This window comes from Rhinopithecus bieti, unplaced genomic scaffold (genome assembly GCF_001698545.2).
Source record: "Rhinopithecus bieti isolate Rb0 unplaced genomic scaffold, ASM169854v2 scaffold_3734, whole genome shotgun sequence".
Taxonomy (NCBI): Eukaryota; Metazoa; Chordata; class Mammalia; order Primates; family Cercopithecidae; genus Rhinopithecus; species Rhinopithecus bieti.
The window spans coordinates 2340228-2347749 of NW_016804423.1; the positions used below are offsets into that span (position 1 = coordinate 2340228).

General features: G+C 44.8%; 1 long non-coding RNA gene across 1 annotated transcript; it reads left to right on the forward strand.

The window, feature by feature from the left end:
* Positions 1-1785: 1785 nt before the first annotated feature.
* On the forward strand, positions 1786-2739 carry LOC108527046 (uncharacterized). Its single transcript, XR_001884675.1, has 2 exons — positions 1786-1898; positions 2441-2739. It is a non-coding gene; the product is annotated as an uncharacterized LOC108527046 (long non-coding RNA).
* The last annotated feature ends 4783 nt before the right edge of the window (positions 2740-7522 follow it).

Below are 7522 nucleotides of genomic sequence, written 5' to 3' on the forward strand. Positions count from 1 at the left end.
TACCTAACGTAGATGACAGGTTGATAGGCGCAGCAAACCACCATGGCACGTGTATACCTATGTAACAAACCCACACATTCTGGACATGTATCCCAGAACTTAAACTATAATAATAATTTTAAAAATAGGTCAACAACAACAACAATTAAAAACCATCCATCATATTGTGTCTGGAGTTGGTTCCTTCCAGTGGGTTCCTGGTCTCACTGACTTCAAGAATGAAGCCACAGACCCTTGCATTGAGTGTTACAGCTCTTAAAAATGGTGTGTCCAGAGTTTGTTCCTTCAGATGTTCAGATGTGTCCAGAATTTCTTCCTTCTGGTGGGTCTGTGGTCTTGCTGACTTCAGGAGTGAAGCCGCAGACCTTTGCAGTGAGTGTTACAGCTCTTAAAGGTGGTGCGGCCCCAAAGAGTGAGCAGCAGCAAGATTTATTGTGAAGAGGGAAAGAACAAAGCTTCCACAGCCTGGAAGGGGACCCGAGCGGGTTGCCGCTGCTGCCTGGGGTGGCCAACTTTTATTCTCTTATTTGGCCCGGCCCACGTCCTGTTGATTGCTCCATTTTACGGAGCACTGATTGGTGTGTTTTTACAGTGTGTTGATTGGTGCATTTACAAACTTTTAGCTAGACACAGAGTGCTGATTGGCACGTTTACAGACCTTTAGCTAGACACAGAGTGCTGATTGGTGTGTTTACAATCCTTTAGCTAGACAGAAAAGTTCTCCAAGAGCCCACTCGACCCAGGAAGTCCAGCTGACTTCCCCTCTCAATATTATATCCCCTAGCCAATCAAAAACGTTTAGGGTGCCAGATATGGTAGCTCACTCCTGTAATCCCAGCATTTTGGGAGGCTGAGGCTGGCAAATTGCTTGGTCTCAGGAGTTTTAGACCAGCCTGGGCAACATGACAAAACCCTGTCTCAAAAATAGAAAACAAAAGTTCCAGGGTGTGATGGCCTGTGCCTGTAGTCTGGCTACTTGGGGGTAGAGGACTGAGGTGAGGGTTTCTTTTGAGGCCCAGAAGTCGAGGCTGAAGTGAACTGTGGTTATGCTACTGCACTCCAGCCTGGGCAACAAAGTGAGACCCAGTCTCAACAAAAAAAAAAAAAAAAAAAAAAAAAAGGTTTAGGATACTATTATTTCCTAAATTTAATTATGAACTGAATGCCTTGGAAAATTCATCTGAATTGACTAAAACATGATAATATGATGTCAATTTATATTTTAAATGTATTTTACTATTTTCATCCTTATTAGATTATTTCCTAGCTGCTTTCAAATTAGCAATCATAATTCTCAAAAACAAATGTAAGTCATCAAAAGGTAGGCATGTCAGCATTAAACCTGTTATTTTTAGGATAAGATCCATTTTCCATGAAGTTTGTTTTATTGCTTCCTAGCTCTCTGTGCAGAAATGTGCTCCGGGAGGCCTGCCCTGCTCCGCCCAGCTGTAAATCTGCTGCGCGTTTCCCTCACCAGCTACTGCTTCCTCCTGGGCCTCCTGGCAATCACCAGCCAGGAGGCAGAACCTGGCCTCCCTTAATCCTGAATAGGCATGCAGGGTTATATGCTAGACACAAAGGAAGCCGCAGCTAGCAGAAGGCGAGCCGACAAGAACAGGGAAATGGTTCCGCCGTCATATCCCCTGGAATCTCTGTGCCTTGGTGTCTGTTGGTAAAGACAGACTGTCCTAGATCTCCAAGGTTTCTTGAAAAACTAAAATCCATTATTGTTTAGTGCCTTCTAGAAGTTGCCTAGGAAACCCTTTTTCTTAGAAAAATATTCATAAACAGACCTGGAATGAATCCTTCTCGCTGTACGTAAACTGAGACAGGATCAACTCTATGACCGTGGCAGGGAGAAGCCACACGTGGAGTCACACTGTCAGGATCCAGGATCGGTAGGAAACAGGCTCTGTGCCCTGCTCTGGCACCAGCCAGGCTGGCCCTTATCTGAATCCATTCCAAATGCTTGACGTTACCTTAACCCACAGAACTCAGAATTAGATATAATAGGCAAGGCAAATGCTCACTATTAATGATACAAGATAAACCCTGATAAGGATAATAAAATTAGAAGTTATCTGTGATTAGCTTGAAACAAAACTTCGCTGCCTTAAAAACACTTTCTTTTCCCATATCTATACCATTTTCTCCCACGGTAATTTCAAATCATGACCTTTTATTTGGAATTTGAGCTCTTTACTTTCCCCCTCTAAATGAACTCTCCTTAGAAACATTAATTATCTTTGAAAGTATAATTTCAGTAGCAGCAAAAGAATTCACTGTAATTTAAAAATTCAAGTATTGGTTATTTCTATATTTTGCTAATACAACTAACGCTGTCATAAGCACCCTTGTGATAACCCCTTGCTTCAAGACTGTTGCGTTAAATTACCACAATTTCTTTTTCTTTTTCTTTTTTTGTAATTCATGCATTCAGATCTTAATCAGATTGCAAGTTTTTCAGCCTCGGAACCATATCATCACAGTGACTAGCCAAGTGTAAAGGGGATCCCGGAGAAACTCCGACCCGCCTGCGCGCTGGGAGAATGGGGTGGAGTCACGAAGTTCACGCGCTTTGCAGAGGGGCGAAGCCTCGCCTCTCCTGATCCTGGATAGTACCTGGGGTTCTGTCGCTGAGGCGGGAAAACCGGCTAGCAGGACTGTTGCTTTGCTGAGAGTCCGTTTCCCCTTTTTTCCTTTTGGCCCAATAAATTCCATTTTTTCTCACCCTTCAAAGTGTCTGTGACCCTAATCTCTCATGGCCGTGTGACAAGGGCCCTAAAGAGAAAGTCCTACCACAATAGCTTTCATAGGATCATATCAGTCTTAAGCTGTAGTTTATAATGGACGCCTCTCAGGAAGGTGTCCCTCAATAACGTGAACATTTTTAAAATGAAAAAATTGATTGTAGAGGGTCCACCTATGAAATGAGCACGTATTAGGGCAGAGCTAGAAAATCAACGTGAAGAAACAGAGCAGCTGGCATGTCTACAAAACTCAACTTGAACATAGTGGGAGATGTTAGCATAACCGAAGAAAACCGCTGTCAGCAGTTTGGGAGGGAAGGACTGGGTCTGAACATACAGACAAATTATAGCAAGAACCACCAAGGTGGACGTTGCTTACCCAGTGTTCATGGAGTCAGAGCTGTCTTCACAGGCTCCAAAGTATTCTTCCCCTGAGCAAAGCCATCTCTATTGTCGGATGCAGAAGCCCCAGCCAGGGCCCAGGAGACGCTGGATTCTTCTAACTCCTGCAGGTCTTCGAGACCTCTTCCAACTGTGATTGGGTGTCCCGTGTAAGTGCCCAGGGGAGAGAAAGCTCGGTTATTGTGACTTTCAGTCTGCTGGACTTTGTAAAGTGATTTCTCATTGAATTTAAGAAATAACACACAGTTATTCAATTAGCAAAGCTTTAATGTGCAGCAGCTGTTCACCAGATCTTATGCCAGGCCCTGAGGATAAAAGGACGAACAAGATAGCCCCTACCCTCAGGGAGCTTCCAGTCCAAAGAAACCCAGGAGGCTCAACTCAATGTGATGATTTCTGTGACGTGGTTAAGTCCAGGGGGCCATAAAAAGAGGGGCCTCTAACCAGGCCTGGGGCAGGTGAGCACTGGAGAAAGTTTCTATGAAGAGACAGCATATCTGGATGAAAACACGCAGAAGAGTGTAAATTAGTAAGGTAAATGAATGAGGATTAGAGATCAGGGATCAGGGCTACACAATGAGGAAAACATGGCTTCCAAGTAGAAAACAGGTGTGAGCCATTTTGTCTTCAAGAAGCTACAAACTGTTGTGTGTGGATGGGGCACAGGTATGAAGTTATAGACCAGTAAGAGATGGGGCTAGACACACAGGCATGGAAACTCCTCCCCAGTCATGTACAGGAGATCACTCTAAGGTTTGTGAGCAAAGAAGTGACTTGTCATTTACTTCTGCAAAGGTGTGGTGCCTTATCATTATAGTGTGCCTACTCTGCCCAGTACTATTATAAATACTTCCCATACATTGAGCTGCACACTGGGGCTTATTATCCTCATTTTACTGCTGAGAAACTGAGTCCCTACCTCTTCGGCCCTTGCCCAGAGACACACATCTGGCAGCTGTAGAGCTGGTGCCTTCACTTGGGTACCCTGAGCCCGGAGTCTTGTGCACACAACTGCCCTCATGCTACACTGCCAGCAGGCAGCTAGACTGACCCCTCGTCTGCACACAAGCAAGGCTGCTTCTTACTGTTTATGATGCTGGTAGGGTTTCCTAACCCAGGCCAACAATGAAAACATTAAGTAACACTGGGTTCAGGGCCACCCATTGCAAAATACTGTTGGTAAGATCCTGTTAGGTCTAAATTGATCTGTTTTTTAATGACTCAGTTTCAGCTCCAGGCTTCAGCAGATGCGTTGTTGAGGCAGTGCTAAGATGAAACTACATATGGCCAAGGCCATGAGCGAAATGCAGCAGTGGGCTGTGTCTGGAGAAGAAAGCCTTTTGAAGTGCATTGAAGAATAGTTAATGGCAAGAGAGGGTGCTTTGGACACACTGTTCAGTTTTTAAAGAAGGCTATAAAATTGATATGCTGTATAGTGGACATTGTGTTTTCACATGTACACACCCAGTGTATAAATAGAAAAACACAGCAAAAGATTATATCAAAATACAGAGTAGCAGACTTATACATGATTTTAGCTTTCTTCTATTTTCCCCATTTTGTTTTTAATAAACACACATTGTTTTGTATATTCAGGGATATTTTTTCTCCAGGAAGACGTCACCAGAAACTTAAGAAAAAGCCTTTCTATTGAAATATGCATTTAAAAAGTGCACAAATGAAAATTTTACAGCTTGACAAGGTCCCAGAGTCAATCCATGATGTAGCCAGTGCCCGGGTCTACCTAGGAGGAGAATATTACCACCCTTTCCAGAAGCTTCGGGCTCTGCAAAGATAACTTCTGATGCCACGAATGGTTTGCCTGCCTCTGAAGTTTATGTAAGTGGAGTGCAGTGCAGTGTCTACCCTTTGGCACGTAGCTGATTTATATCAACACTGTGCTTATGAGGATTCTCCCATGTTCTCCCATGCGGCAATCATGTTTCCTTCTCTTCGCTACTTCACACTCCATTGTATGAACATGCTGCATTGAAATTGTTCCTGCCATGACTAGCTGGGCCCAGGTAATGTAACTGCTCCACTTTAATAAGATTTTCAGAGTTTTTCAAAACGATTCTACCACATTACACCGTTGCTAACCATGCAGGTGAGTACCAGTTGTTCTACATTTTTACAGACACCTCCGTTCATTTTGCTTTGTCTGGTGGGTGTGTAATGGGATTGCAGTGTGACTTCAATTTGCAATTTCCTCATGACAAACGACATTATGCACCTTTTCATATTGATGGCAGTGGCCATCATACCGGCTGCAGCAGGGAGGCACAGCTAGGGCTGCACGCTCCATGGAGCCAGTGGGACCCTGCCCCTTCTGAGTTGGGGTAGGAACTCCCTGGAACGCCCAAATGGCAGCTGCAGACCCAGGCCTCCTGCTCTACAGAGTAGGCAGGAGCTGGGGACAAGCAGGAGCCCTGCCCTTTTAGAGTTGGTGAGGGTAGGGAGCTCCTGGGTGCAGCCCAGGCACAGGACCCAGGTGTCTCTGCTGCCTGCACCCTTGGGGGCCCCAGAAAGGAACCCCCCCCCCCCCCACGTCCCTGCAGGCTCAGGAGTATCTGCTCCCACTGCCTGGCCTCTCTTCATGCCACGAACCTGCTGCCATCTCTGAGTGGGGATTGGGGCCAAGCCCCAACAGCCATGAATGGCAGTGGGAGGCAGATTGATTCCTGAATGGAAATGGGCAGGTCCCCATGAAGGCCCCCTCTTCAGGGTAGGGAGGGGCTAAAGGCTGGAGTGGGGACTCATGGTGCCTCTTCTGGCCCCACCCATGGCTGCCCATGGACCAATCAGCACACATTTCCACCCCTCTGAAGTCCATAAAAGCCCTGGGCTCAGCCAGAGCAGGGCAGAGGAAGGCCAGAGGATCAAGGGGGCAGAGAGAGGAGGAGACAACCAACTGCAGAGAGGAGTCCCCTCTCTGCTGATAGTTGGAGATGACGTGACAACCAGTTGCAGAGAGCAGCTACCATCTCTGATGACAGCTGCTGTGGGCAGAGAGAAGCCACCCTCTCCAGAGCCTCCTCTCTGCTGAGAACTGAACACTCCACAGATGGCCTGCCTGCAGAGAGCAGCTACCCACTGCAAGTTGCCTCTGAGCGATTCTTAACACTCAGTGAAGTTCATCTTGCGCACCCTTCACTTGTCTGCATACCTCCTTCTTTCTGGACACAGGACAGGAGCTTGGGTAAAGGTGCTGTGGCCACAGAGGTTTCCAGCCAGAAAAACTGACACCCCAAACATCCCATAACAATATGATTAATGACTATGTGGCTGTTATCTTTTGTAATGTGACTTGAAGTTTTGTTTTGTTTTGTTTTGAGATAGAGTTTTTGCTCTTATTGCCCAGGCTAGAGTGCAGTGGTACAATCTCGGCTCATTGCAACCTCCACCTTCCGGTTTCAAGCGATTCTCTTGCCTCAGCTTCCCAAGTCGCTGGGATTATAGGCGCCCACCACCACGCCCAGCTAATTTTTTTGTATTTTCAGTAGAGACGGGGTTTCACCATGTTGGTCAGGCTGGTCTTGAACTACTGACCTCGTGATCCACCCACCTCAGCCTCCCAAAGTGCTGAGATTACAGGCCTGACTCACTTTTTTTTTTAAACCAATCATTCGATTGACTTAATTGTCTGTGTCTTGCTGATTTGTAGATCTTGTTTACATCTTTCAGATACAAGTCTTTTGTATAATATGGGTACTTGCAAATATCTTGTTCTGCTCTGTGGCTTGCCATTTCACCCTCTTACTGGTCTATTTTGATGAACTGAATTTATTCATTTTAATGCAGTCCAATTTATCATTTTTTTTTAAAGATTCATGTTTTGGGGATCCTATTTAAGAAATAGTTTTCTACTCAAAGTCATAAAGATATTCTATGTTTTACTCTAAAAAGTGCTTCGTTTCACCTTCTACATTACGATATATTATCCATCAGGAATCGATATTTATATATAATGCGATGTATGGGTCACGATATGTTTGTTCACTTTTCAAGTCTTCCAAATTAATTACCTAAAAATAATTTTTAAATTCTAATCAGCACGCCCCCTCTCAAAAGACAGTGGCCCTTCCTGAAAAAAATAGTGTATAATAGCCAACCGAAGAAGAGTCCCTGAGTAGGAAAAAAGGAGGCAGAAGCCATCAGGTATTGGACAGCAATCATATACGCTTTCACATACATCTCTCTCTATAGATATGGATATGTATGTACTTATATACCCTGTGAGCTGTATCTTTGCATTCCCATTTTATAGATGAAAATAATAAAATGATAATAACAGAAATAAAGCCATTTGCCCATGGTCACACGGTGAGTAAATGGCAGAGACAGGATTCAAACTCCCATCTTATCTCACT